Raw genomic sequence first — 15,074 nt, forward strand, 5'->3', positions numbered from 1 at the left:
TTTTAAACAACTATTTATAGGCAAAAAATTAAGCTTTCATAAAATGTATGCACAAAATGTATATTCTATATTCCAAATTGTGTAAGTTTTTTATAAAAATGTTAGCTTTATTTTTTATTTTTTTTCGTAATTTTTCAAATTCAATGCAATTTTGTTTTGCTATGTGTTTTTAAGACAATTTTATATAGACAAAAATAAGTTATTACTTGTAAAAAGTTCAAAAAAAATTTACCTTGTAAATTCAAAATTGTACAAATATTTTTTTATAGTTTTTTTTTTATTTATTTATATGCGCTGGGGGAGAAATTTTTTAAATTTTCATCCGATTTGAATAATTAAAACCATGTTTTGTTAAGAACTAAATTTCCTTTATACATTTCTATAAATAAGCTTCCATATCAAAAAAAGCTAATAAAATCAAAAAAGTTGATAAATTTAGTTTTTCCTTTAGATATTCTTAACAAAAAACAAGTAAGAAAGTATGGTCGGTCAAGCCCGACCATATAATACCCTACACCAAGTAAATGAGTAAAAATATTTTTCTTTTAAAATATCAATAATTTATATTTTTGAGTGATTTTTGGAAGTGGGCCTTATATGGGAGCTATGACCAATTATGGACCGATCACCATAAAATTAGGTCGTGTGATTTATGTCTATATTAAAGTTAACTATGTTGAATTTTGTGTGTATACCAACATTTTTAAGCGATTTATGCACTTTAAAGTGATTTTCGGAAGCGGGTCTATATGGGAGCTATGACTAATTATGGACCGATCGTAACAAAATTTGGTGACATGAATTTTGTGTATATAAAACTTATTTGGAGCGAAATTTGTGTAGATACATAGATAAATTAAACATTTATGACCGATAAAGTCCAATTTCGAGGGCACATTTGTATGGGGGCTAGGTGAAATAATGGACCGATTTCAGCCAGTTTCAATAGGCTTGGTCCTTGGGCCGAAAAAGTAACATGTACCAAATTTGATCGAAATATCTTCAAAATTGCGACCTGTACTCTGCGCACAAGGTTTACATGGACAGCCAGCCAGCCAGCCAGCCAACCAGACGGACGGACGGACATCGTTTAATCGACACAGAAAGTGATTCTAAGTCGATCGGTATACTTTAAGGTGGGTGTTAGACTAATATTTTTGGGCGTTACAAACATCTGCACAAACGCATAATACCCTCCCCACTATGGTGGTGTAGGGTATAACAATACTAATAACTTACAAATGTATCAATAAATGCATGTCATTTAAATCGTAAATCAGTTTTCTTTCCAAACCCCTTAAAAATTTAAAGTCAGACAAAAACTGACTGAAATACAGAATGATAATTTGGCGAACATCAATAAAAAAGTTTTTTTAGAATAAATTATAACCCACGCTAGGTCGTTATCCAAGTTTTGTGTAATCAAGTCAATAATCTTAGTCAAATTTTCTGCGAAAAATAGCAATATAGCCGATTAGCATGTGCATTCGTCGCTGTCTCAGTGAAGACTAAACATAGGAGAATAAGAATATGTGTGTGGTTAGCTTGCACAATTGTGCTATGAAATGGTCATGAATGGTTTACAAGTAAAGTTTCTCATTCTGTAGTGTTTTAATTGTATAATATCTTTAGATTTTCTAAAGCGAATTACACTACACTGCACTCAAAAATAACTTGGCAATGACATAGTGCAGGTTGTAGATCTAGCTGAGTGTATTTTTAATATGATTGCGTTGAATTATAATATGATTTCATTTGGTCATACTATGAACAATATCGGTCCATAATTTGGCCAATGTTGCCCGAATTTCCAATTCTAAAATTTAAAAATAGTTTTTTACAATTACTATTTTTTTTATTTGTTTAGTAAAAACTGTTCTAACAAATTTTAAGAATGACAATTTAAGCCAATTCCTTAATGCAGTTGAAATCAGAGTTAAAATCTTACTTCAGTAAATCTGGCCACCTTTAAAATGTACATATGCGTGCGGAAAATCGTTAAAAAATAAAAAACTTTTAATCACATTTAGAGCATCATTTAACGTGAGTCGATGTGTGATGGAAAAAATCAGTGATGGAAAATCCATTAGTATTGAACATTTTTTAGTATTCTACGAAAAATATCTTCTCATGTCACATTAAGTACTTTTTCTGAATTATACAATTTTGAAAAAGGATGGCACTAATAACAATTGGGAGCCGAGAAATTCAAAAACCTATTTTGTACATTTTTCTACAAGTCATTATTAATATATAGTTTTTAATACTTTGCGTTTAATTGTTTCTGCAGAAATGCTACTGAAGCACCAATTTATTTCAGATCGATACAACTATAACTTTAAGTTCCATTTTCTCTGGTAATTTCTTATCGTGACGATATACTGCCAGTTCTCATACAAATATTATAATAATTGGTAGCATGGAATAAACACGGAAGGAGAGAGCAATATCAATGCAAAAAATTACTCTCTTTTCACACATACGGGTGATACAATAATAAAATACATGCAATACATTCTCATCAATTATGTTTTTGACAACAGACTTAGGTTTTTGGCTCTCAGTTTTTCATGTAGTTTTCATCTATGATTCGGATTTGTTAAATATTCAAATGACATACAAAATTGCATGTTAGCAAGCTGTGAGGCCGAAACGAAAATTTCTAATATTTTCCTTGAGAAAATAAATTATTGTGGTGTTTTGAATGGCAACATTACATTACTGTCAGAATGAGTATAAATATAATCTTTAAGAAAAACATAAAATGTTCGGTCAATTCAGTGCGTAGGTTTGGATCATATTCGTTCATAGTTCAAAATCATTCAATTGAACTAGTTCGTTCATAAACTACCCAAGTGTAGTGAAAAGGGGGGGCTCATCATGTTTGCACGAAATAATTCTAAACTTTAGTCTTAAGAAAGTACATTTTTGGTTACAGTATAGTACCATTATTATATAATTTCAATTTTCCATGCCTGATGTGAATGTCGATTAAGGTGGGAATGTGAGTGTGAGTGCGAATGATTAAGTGTGTGAGTGAAAGTACAAAACCCGTATCATAATGTTACGGTTTTACTATGTATGTCATTCGCAAGCACATACGTTCGCTTAAGGATACACTGGGAAAACAAATAAGTACCGTATTTATAAAACCATTTAAATATGTATTACTAGAACAAATTATTTCAAATGGATTTATTATGGAGAATTAACTTTAATAAAGTTCTAGCTATTATCTTGTTAGATGTAAAATACTTGTATAAAAATGTTTGTTGGAATTTTCTTAAAGTGTACTCGGATCCGCTTAATAAAGTATGTTAATGTATTCTCGTTCATTCTACAATTTTAAACTTGTGTTTGTTCAATACAAAGACTCAAAAGGATTTTTATTTTTGGTCTCTGTTCAACAAAACCCACAACAACAGCACCAGCAGCAACAACAACAAACTACAACATGTGAAAATGAATAACAGCATCCTCTATTCGAATACTTAATGTCAATTTTAAAATCGATGCTAGAAAATGACAAATGACATTTTCGTAGGTGGTAGATCTAAATTGCAAATTATACAATAGCAAAGACACTTTCAAACAGTTTCTTTTTTTAAAGCATTAAATTGGTAAATTTAAAGCAAATATTTAAGTCTTTCTTCATGACTTAAACTTCAACTTGCATTAAAAAAAAAGAAAAAATAAAGTTGTTTGTATATTTTTCCTCAACTTAACTTTTGTTGCTGTTTTAACTTGAACGTAAAGTTCATTTGAAAGTCTGAAGTAAGCAACCAACAAAGATGTAAAAGAAACTTGTTAAGTATAAATAATTCTCTTAAGACTATTGTAATTTCTGAGTTATTTTTAATGTATATATATAGCTAGATAGATATGTATGTATGTCATGAACAAACAGATTCCTTGGCTTCTAAGTTGTCGAATATCCGGTGAGTTTTAAAAGGATGAGAAAAATATTACACAGATTGTTTATATTTAATTTAACTTATATCTAGTTTTGATTACGAAAAGGCTAAGGAATATAAACTTTATTTGTTACTTCTTAGTTGGTTTTGAATTGAAAATAGTAAAACTTTATGTTTCAGGGACACAAGTTGCTAAAATATTATAGATATATTCTATAATAAGGATCTGAAAATGTTTGTATATTTTCAGCAGAAATCAAAATTATTTAATTGGTAATCAATACAAGTACTCAGTTAAAAGTAGTACCAAAACTGGACAAATGGTACCTAAATAAAAAATTATCATTTTGAATAAGTTAATTTTAAAAAAAGTACATTTCTAAAATGTTATTGTTATAAAAAAAATTTTGTAAAAAAGTACTTTTTCAACAAATCCAATTTTGGTACTTTTTAAGAATGCTTTTTTGAAATTGGCTTATTCTATTATACTATTCTAAAAAGATATTATTATAGTATTAATTGAGTTGATTGATAAGTTTGATGATTCCCATAATGTTGAAAGTACATTCTACATTTTGTTGCTTATGTTTTGTTAAGTGAACTTTTATCTCACCCAATGTGTAGGGTATACAGGGATCGTGTTTAGCTAGCCATAATTTATTACATTTTACCCACAATCATCTTCTTTTTCAGTCGACTGTACAATTTATATAAAGTTGTAATATAAAACATTTTAAAACATGGTTTAATATACTACAACAGCATTTTATATGAGTTGAATACACTCACAAAAACACTGACAATTATTTTAAGAAGTTTATTGACCCTCTATTACAGCTAAGGAGAAGCGTTTCAATTCTAAGGATTCTTCTAGAAATTTCTCATCAGCTATTGATTTTGATTTTTGTTTCTTATTTGAAAAAAAGTTTCACTTTTCTCCCCTGGATTTTTAGTTGCTGAATTGCGTATGCTCCGGTGTATGTTATGCTGATATTTTACACGTCTTGGTATTAACAGATTCTCGTCCTACCTTACGTATTATTTACTACTGCTGAATACCTGCTCTTATGTCTATCATCTTTACATCTTCGCTGCAATCTCTTCTGCTGACTCTCCTCGGCTTAAATTTCTCTGTTGAATCCTTAGCTGTCTTACTTACATCTCAACTTCTGCCTGTTGACACTACAGAACTAGTTACAAACTAGCTACGTGACTAGTTATTTTAACATGTGCATGTCCTAAGCAAAGGGTCAATTGTCGTTTTTTGATTACAATAAGACCGTCCGATAGCTGGTTCAAAGTAGACAACGCACTGGCATCACATATAGGTTACATAGAATCAGTTACCTTACTAGCTACCAAACTGGTTACTTGTTCAGCTACATAACTATTTATTTTAACATGTACGAGTAATAATTGACCTCAAATAGTCAGCTAAAAAGACATATCACAAACAAACCTTTCTTCGATAACTCTCCAATGGATTGCATTCTAAAGTGCAGTACAAAATAAACGTTTAAAGTGATTACACTCTAGGTTACTTAGAGATACTTAAGTCACAACTGACTTAACGCTAGGTTACATGGGATGTTAGTATTCTTAAGCAAAAAGAAAATAAACTGTATGAGAATTATATCAAAAGAATTTGTATAAAAACTGTTTTCGTACAAATCATAAAATACGTCAGTAAAACACAGACGTCCAAAGTGACTACACTCTAGATTACTTAGAGACACTTAAGTGATAATTGGCTTCACGTCAAATTAGCTGGGATGTATAAAGTAATCAAATGACTTCTGTCTGCACTACATAGAGCACAAAAGTGTCAAATGACCCAAAATATTGTTACGAATTTGCAATAGCGATTTGAATTTAACTGCCTGCAACATTCATCATGTTTATAAACATGTCCATCATTTGAAGCTTTAACTTATCAACAATGTTGATAGCATGCAGATGCAGATGGCAGTGTGTATAAATAGTGATTGCGGTTGCAGTAGTGAATGAGTCCAATTTGAAATATCGTTAAGTAAAGACATCAACTGCATTACCAGTGCATACTTGTACATTATAAAGTGTGTGTATTTCTGCGAATTTATAAACGTGTATAAAAACACTGAGTAACTATTTCAATTGTTGTTGTACATTTTATGGTGTTTTCTTTTCTGGCATAAATGATGCATTTATGCTGCCTTTTACCCTTTTTTGTGTCCGTTTTTGAAAAAAATTTAGTTTGGTCGTGTTCTTTTCTAATAATGTTACCCTAAAACCCTGAATATATGCTACATGTTTCACCCTCAATTTTATCAAAGGGTTGGAAATGCACCACTTTTTATGTAAACAAAAATTATAGTTTTTTAATATTTAGAAGCTACATAAAAGAAAACAAGTAAGAAAGTATGATCGGTCAAGCGCGACCATGTAATACCCTACACTAAGTAAAAGAGCAAAAACATTTTTCTTTTAAAATTTCAATAATTTATATTTTTGAATGATTTTCGGAAGTGGGCCTTATATGGGGGATATGACCAATTATGGACCGATCACCATGAAATTAGGTCGTGTGATTTATGACTATATTAAAGTTAACTATGTTGAATTTTGTGTGTATACCAACATTTTTAAGCGATTTATGCACCGTAAAGTGATTTTCGGAATCGGGTCTATATGGGAGCTATGACTAATTATGGATCGTAACAAAATTTGGTGGCATGAATTTTGTGTATATAAAACTTATTTGGAGCGGAATTTGTGGAGATACATATATAAATTAAACATTTATTACCGATAAAGTCCAATTTCGGGAGGACATTTGTATGGGGGCTAGGTGAAATAATGGACCGATTTCAGCCAGTTTCTTGATCCTTGAGCCGAAAAAATAGTATAAAAATAGTACCAAATTTCATCGAAATATCTTCAAAATTGCGACCTGTACTCTGCGCACATGGTTTACATGGACAGCCAGCCAGCCGACTAGACGGACGGACATCGTTTAATCGACTCAGAAAGTGATTCTTTATACTTTAAGGTAGGTGTTAGACTAATATTTTTGGGCGTTACAAACATCTGCACAAACGCATTATACCCTCCCCACTATGGTGGTGTAGGGTATAATTACATAAATGCAACACATTATGAGGGTATGGCTAACATTTAATAAATGGTACACAATATATAGGCAACATTTTGAGTCAGAAAAGAAAACACCATTAAATAAATAAAGAGTTGTTACAATTTTAAACTAGTAAACTTCTTTTTATTTACAATCAAAAGTAGGCGGTATATTTAAAGGAAATAAACCACAGTTTTTGAAAGGTAAAAAAGTAACAATATATAATTTGGAGTCAATCAAGTGATCAAACATTAGTGACAATCACTGTCCATTTTAAAACTCTTAAAAAAACTAAATCTTATCCGATTTTGGTCATTTATTTTATAACATCCATTTTACCAACATTTTTTTCACGAGTGCAACACATAAACGTCAGCAGTAAAACACCATAAACTTTTAGTAAAAATTGTTTGGCAAAACTTTTTGCACCATCACAACCGGCACCGACACCGACACCACCATCATCGGGCACAACAACATCATCAACTCCTCTACCAAATAACTACAGCCACTACAAGAGCAGGAAACAAGTTAATAAATTTCTGTTAAATAAAATAAGAGAGAGAGAAAAAAAGCAACACAAAAAATACCATCCTTAAATAAGAAATCAAGGGAATAACAAAAAAAGTTCGAAAACGTATCTGAAAATACTGCAACCATGCAACAATAAAAGCAACAAATGTACCATATTAACTATTTTAAATGTTGCATGCAACATATGAAGGCAGGCGAATTTATATTTTAAATTGAGTTGAAATAAATTTTCGTGCCGAAGAGGGATTTAAGCAAGTAACACACAAGATTATATTTCAATTCAGGCAACATTTAAACATCGTAAATGCTGGCAAATAAATTAAAAACGAGAAATACAATAATAAATAAATTTACTACTAAAGACCAAGCTGATAAAAATCAAGATTAAATTAAAAATTATATAACAAAAATTAAAAACTTTTAATTCGAAAACTATACTAAAACCAAAAATATACATCTACACTTCATACATTTACTAAAGACATCAAGACCTTTATACTATAAAATAAATTAATTCAGGTGGCGTATGATTGTTATTATTAGAAATTATAGCTTTTCCTTAATAATTTTAACTTTTTCCAATATGAATTTTAAAGATTTATTAAAATCAATGATATTAAAATTTTCGCTATTTAGTTAAAGCTCTTTAAACTACTTAAGGTACGGTCACACATGCCAAATATTTGCTCAAAAAATCGTAACCACTTTTTTTTTAGCACAAATTTGTTTGACGTGTTTACTCTAACAAGTGTTTTATAAGATCAAACAGAATCAAATAAAATAAAGCCAAATATTTGTTGTGAATTGTTTTAAGTAAAAGGAGTTTTTGACAATAAATAAAAGAATCAAACTATATTTTATTTAGCGGTTACGTTTTTTTCGTCAAATATTTGCCATGTGTGACCCTACCTTTAGGCTTCTACATTCCAAATGAAATACAAATTTTGCCAGGTGGCGCATGATTATTATTAAAAAAAAATCCATTTCCTCTTATATTTACTCCATTAAACTCTTTTTAGTTCATAAACATGAAAACTGCTTAATCATTTAACATTTTTTTTTGGTGTTTTTTTATATTGTCAAAAAGTAAACTTAAATATTTAATGTCATTCATAAAACAACCAAAAAAACAACTGAATAAAATATTAAAAAAAATAAATAAAAATTCTTATTACTGCTTCTTAAAAGTCAAACACCATCAAGTTTAAAATACATACATAAACAACAGCCAACACACAGATACTTCTTATAACTAAAACAAAATTCATTCATTCATTTTATTCATGACATTCCATTTTTCCTTCCTTTTTCGCCTTATAAGAATGACAAATAAAAATATAAAATAATACCAAAAATTTCGACTTACACATGTATTCAGAAGAAGCATTCACTCATATACAAACCTACATACACTCACTTAGTTTCTTATGGAAAAAATTTCATAAATTCATAAATTCATAAATATTTTATATTTTTATTTGTGTTTTTAAATCATGTATTTGTGAGCTTGTTATAAATTTTACAAGTATGTAAAGGGTGTAGCTTAAAGAGATTGCAAATATCTAACATTTGTGATTCTTTGATAGCATTGTTGATTAATTTAATTCATACAGCCAAAACTTATCCTTGGTCCAACAAATTATATTTTTTTTATCACGTTATCTTTTAAAAATATGTCGGAATTATCTTTTCTAAATCACTAATCCTCTCCAGCAATATTACATTTTTAAAATTGAAATTTCTCAAATCCCAAAATTATTTTAGATATCCCACTACTACAGTTCCAACAAGTACTTCTTGGACCACCATTTCTATATAGTGTAATATGTGTACCGTTCACCCAATTCCCAAAATGGTCGCAAATCCTCTCCAGAAAATTTTTCAAAAAAATTTAATTTTTCAAATCGAAATTTCTCAAATCACAAGAGTATTTCAAATATATCACTATTACAGTTCCAACAAGTGCTCCTTGCACTAATACTTCTATATAGTGTAGTATGCGAACTACAGCCTCCAAAATGGTCACAAATCCTCTAGATCTTTTTTTTTCAAAAAATTCAAATTTATTTAAATTCCAATATTAATTCTGATATCTTACAAATATTTCACGTCAGAAATTTATTTTTTTATTATTTTTTAGAGTTCTGTTAATATTTTAGATATATTTTCTGTACTATAATTAATTTATGATGACTGTTAAGTGCTTAACAGTGCTATGTTTTTTAACATGATCAATGTTAAAAAATTTGGTTTTTGTCTGTGCTAGTTAAATTCGAAGTTATCTTCGCGAACATGAATATATTTACGTATTTTTTAAGAATTTTTATATTGAACGGTTAAACTCTCACTCTTTATCACTTCATTTCAAATATTTTAAAAGGTCGGCCATACATTTGTCTTTATATAAAGAGAGTATGTTATTATGAAGAGTGTATATGAAATTCCGAAAAATTATTCGCCGAGAGGAAATTAGTTCACGAACTGTTAGCTACAGGACAAATGAGTCAGGGTCTTTCGCTCTCGCTCTGTGAAAAATACAATTTGCTCTTATACAATTTGCCAACGAACATTTAAACTAGTCAGAACAGAAATGGAATAGTGTTCTCTTTTCGGAAGAATCCAAATAAAATTTAGGAAGCACTGATAAGAAAATATTTAAAAGACATCCGAAGGGAAAGACACTGGATTCCAAGTACACAAATAAGTCAAGTGGTAATATTATATAAAAACCCGTGATCCTTCAAACTTTATATAACATCCCACTTTCAAACTCCCTGTATTGTACAATAATTTCAGCATATCAAACAATACAACCAGAAAAAAACACAAAAATAATAATGTTGAAATAAAAAAGAAAATGATGAACAAGAATAAAAGAATAAAATCGCATGCTCGAATTATTTTCTTATGAATGGAAAACACGTTCGGTTTTAACATGCTTTATAATACACCAGCTCTGCTTGTCATAAAAATTATTATAACAGATTTTTCTCATTTTCATCTCGGGGTAGCCAAAACTTTAATATTTCATTAAAATATTTTATAAAATAAAAAAAAATAAAAAAATGGGGAAAAAATAAAGAAACGCTAAATTTTTTTGGCGGATTGTTCTTTTGTTTATTTGTTGTTCTTGGAAAACACTGTGAAATGTATGAAATTTATTTAATATTAAACAAATAACAAAACAAATAACAGCCACAAATTACAACAATGTTATAATAAAATGTGATAAAAAAAATCGGAAGAAAATGTGTTTCATTTGCTCATGATTTTTAAAAAAAAATTCCCAAATTCTAAAACTCGTTTTCACACACATCACACTGCTGATCAAAACTTTATGGCTGTTACATAAAACTTTAGCAAAAACAAAAACGACAATATTTAAACTGACATGAATACAAAATCATAATAAAAAATCAATCATTCGAATTTAACTAGCACAGTCAAAAACCAGATGTTACAGTCAACATATCACTGTTAAGTCATGATAAATTAATTAAAATATTGGGTGTATGACTTAAAAATGCAGGATTTTTTTTAAATTTTTAGTTTTATTTTGTAAGATTTGTACAATATAAATGTATTCAAAGTATTGTTAGCTATGACCTTTTTCCCATAATTCTGGCAACATATGGATTCCGAGACAAAAGAACTGTTTATCTTTTGAAGCCAATTTCGAATACTCTGTTCGATCCAAACAAAATTAGTCGGACGGGACAAGTTCTGGACTATACAGCAACAACTTCTTTCTAAATAATTTTTATTAGATATTGCAACATGTGGCGTTGTCATGCTGAAATATTACGGTTTCATGTCTGGCACTTTTTTCAAATTAAAGAAGTTTCGAAGAAGAAAAAAACTTTGTTGTTTACACTATAATGTTCAATAACTAAGTGAGAATAAACCAAAAACGTGTTCAAAAGATACTCAATCTATAATATAAAGGAATTTCAAATTATTTATTTTTAAAATGAGTTGAATAATTGCTATTATAACATTCTAAATGTTTAAGAAAACAACAACTGTTTAAGCAGCTAATAGCAAATTAAAAAAGTTCTTCCTTTATTGAAAAAGAAAACCTTGTTTCCATGGCTCTAAACATGAGTATTTAATAATTCATAAAGTTATCAAGTTTTTGTTCATTATTTAATTAAATATTTCCTGTTATTTGACATTTAAAATAGTATTGACCAAACATTCATTCATTCGTTAAAAGCTAAATTAAACATCAGAAAATCATGATTGTTTAAGAAGTCATACAAAGAAAATAAAATAAAAACTAAATAAAACTTATTCTTGCCATCCCTATTACTATTTCACAAAAAAAAAGAACGAAAAGAAAACTAAAAACTTTCTTCATGACTTGGTAATTGTTCCCTTAAGCTCATTTTAACTTTTTAACTGAAATTAATTACAAATTCAATTAAAAAAAAGAAAAATGAAACGCAAAAAGGAATTAAAACCTTGCGATTAGTTTACAATACCATGATGCAATAGGAAAAGGAAATAACGTATTCAAATGGAAAATTATTAATACGACTAAAACTCGCAGACAAAAACAAGGGATAAAAAATAAATAAAACGCAACTGGAATGAAAATTAAAGCCAACACAAAGTAAAGTTTTCTATGCCAGCAATTTTAATAGGAATTACTATATAGAAATTTAATTTTAAATATATGTACGTAAGTATTATTGAGTTGTCATGCATCTACAAGAAAACTTAATTAACAAACAGTATTAGATAACGAAGCGTATGATTGATATGAAATTGAAATTTAATTGAAATTGCTAGAAGTGCTTTAAATATAATAGGCGTTATGTTGTTGTTGTTTTTTTTTTATATAAAAAAGAGGTAATTAAAACAGTGTTTGACATTGACTATGAAAACAGTATTCTCTAATTATTTTTAATTCTAAAATGATTCTTGGTATTCCTTTATTACAGCAGTTTCAAGGGAATCGTTTAAAATTTAAAAACAAATTATTTTACCTAGAAAATGGTTTATAAATATAACGTATGATTAATATTTAATTGAAAAGTATGACAAAGAGAGTAAAAATTAATCATACGCCTGTTTGCTTTGTGTGTGATTTCTTATCATATTAATCATACGCCTTGGTGTTAAAACAAAAATATAAAATGAGTGTAAAAAATTAAAATTAATAGAAAACTGCGTTTTATTTTGAAATTCATTCAGTTTACTGATTTCTTTTTTTCGCATTTGTCTTAAAAAAAGTTGGACAAGGATGATGGATGTTCTATTGTGAAATTTGTGAGCAAATTTATTTTAAATAAAAATTTAGAAAATTTTCGTTCTTAAATACAACTTTTTACATGTGTAACTGAATGAGATTGCAGAAGGTTTAGTGCACTTAGATTTCACAGAATTATTTATTAACTAACTTAGTATGGAGGGAGAAATAATTCAATTTTTTTTTTGTATAAACTAACAATTATTATTCTACCATTTCGTTAACGCATACATGGTAAAATAAGACTTTTATCATGATTTGGGTTCATTAATTTAGAATAATCCAAAAAAAGTACCACAGAATCTCACTTTGCGTGATTAGATCACCCAGGAACATGCATGCAACACACAAAAATGAATTCGGCTGAATTCATTAATTTAGTAAAAATAAAAAAGAATCAGAAGAAACTACAATATGTACCTATCATCATGTTTATAACTTTATTAAAAAGTAGTATTTTTACTACTTTTTTAAAGGCAGTATTTCTACCACTTTTTGAAAAGGTAATATTTCTACTAATATTGTCCACTATTTTTCAAAAGGTAGTATTTCTACTACTATTTTAAAAAGATAGTATTTCTATTACTATTTTAAAAAAGTAGTATTTCTACTACTTATTAAAAAGGTAGTATTTCTACTACTTATTAAAAATGTGGTATTTCTACTACTTTTTAAAAAGGTAGTATTTCTACTACTACTTTAAAAAGGTAGTATTTCTACTACTATTTTAAAAAAGTAGCATTTCTACTACTATTTTAAAAAGGTAGTATTTCTACTACTATTTAAAAAGGTAGTATTTCTACTACTATTTTAAAAATGCAGTATTTCTACTACTATTTTAAAAAGGTAGTATTTCTACCACTTTTTAAAAAGGTAGTATTTCTAGTCCACTACTAATGTAAAAGGTAGTATTTCTACTACTATTTTAAATAAAAAGGTAGCATTTCTACTATTACATTAAAAAGGTATTTTTTTTTATTTATTAACTTTGAAATTGATTTACATTTTCTACTACTATTTTAAAAAGATAGTATTTCTACTACTATTTTAAAAAGGGAGTATTTCTACTACTATTTTAAAAAGGTAGCATTTCTACTATTATTTTAAAAAGGTAGTATTTCTACTACTATTTTAAAAAGGTAGTATTGCTACAACTTTTTAAAAAGATAGTATTTGTACTACTATTTTAAAAAGGTAGCATTTCTACTACTATTTTAAAAAGATAGTATTTCTATTACTATTTTTAAAAAGGTAGTATTTCTACTACTATTTTAAAAAGGTAGTATTTCTACTACTATTTTAAAAAGGTAGCATTTCTACTACTATTTTAAAAAGGTAGTATTTCTACTACTATTTTAAAAAGGTAGTATTGCTACTACTATTTTAAAAAGGGAGTATTTCTACTACTATTTTAAAAAGGTAGCATTTCTACTATTATTTTAAAAAGGTAGTATTTCTACTACTATTTTAAAAATGTAGTATTTCTACTACTATTTTAAAAAGGTAGTATTTCTACCACTTTTTAAAAAGGTAGTATTTCTACTCCACTACTATTGTAAAAAGGTAGTATTTCTACTACTATTTTAAAAAAGGAAGCATTTCTACTATTACATTAAAAAGGTATTTTTTTTTATTTATTAACTTTGAAATTGATTTACATTTTCTACTACTATTTTAAAAATATAGTATATCTACTACTATTTTAAAAAGGGAGTATTTCTACTACTATTTTAAAAAGGTAGTATTTCTACTACTTTTTTAAAAATGCAGTATTTCTACTACTATTTTAAAAAGGTAGTATTTCTACCACTTTTTATAAAGGTAGTATTTCTACTCCACTACTATTTTAAAAAGGTAGTATTTCTACTACTATTTTAAAAAAGGTAACATTTCTACTATTACATTAAAAAGGTAGTTTTTTTTATATTTATTAACTTTGAAATTGATTTACATTTTCTACTACTATTTTAAAAAGACAGGATTTCTACAACTTTTTTAAAAACGGAGTATTTCTATTACTATCTTAAAAAAGGTAGTATTTCTACTTCTATTTTAAAAAGGTAGTATTTCTACAACTTTTTTAAAAAGGAAGTATTTCTATTACTATCTTAAAAATGTAGTATTTCTACTACTATTTTAAAAAGGTAGTATTTCTACTAATATTTTAAAAAGGTAGTATATCTAAAAGGCAGTGTTTCCACTACTAAAAAAAGTAGTCGTATTTCTACAACTTTTTAAAAAGGTAGTATTTCTACTACTT

At 27.9% G+C, this 15,074-nt stretch overlaps 1 protein-coding gene across 3 annotated transcripts in view; it reads left to right on the plus strand.

Annotated features, from left to right (window-relative positions):
• rgn (regeneration) overlaps positions 1-15,074 on the plus strand; it is a 183,298-nt gene that overhangs the window by 95,744 nt on the left and 72,480 nt on the right. The window lies entirely within an intron of this gene.

This window comes from Calliphora vicina, chromosome 3 (assembly GCF_958450345.1).
Source record: "Calliphora vicina chromosome 3, idCalVici1.1, whole genome shotgun sequence".
Lineage (NCBI taxonomy): Eukaryota > Metazoa > Arthropoda > Insecta > Diptera > Calliphoridae > Calliphora > Calliphora vicina.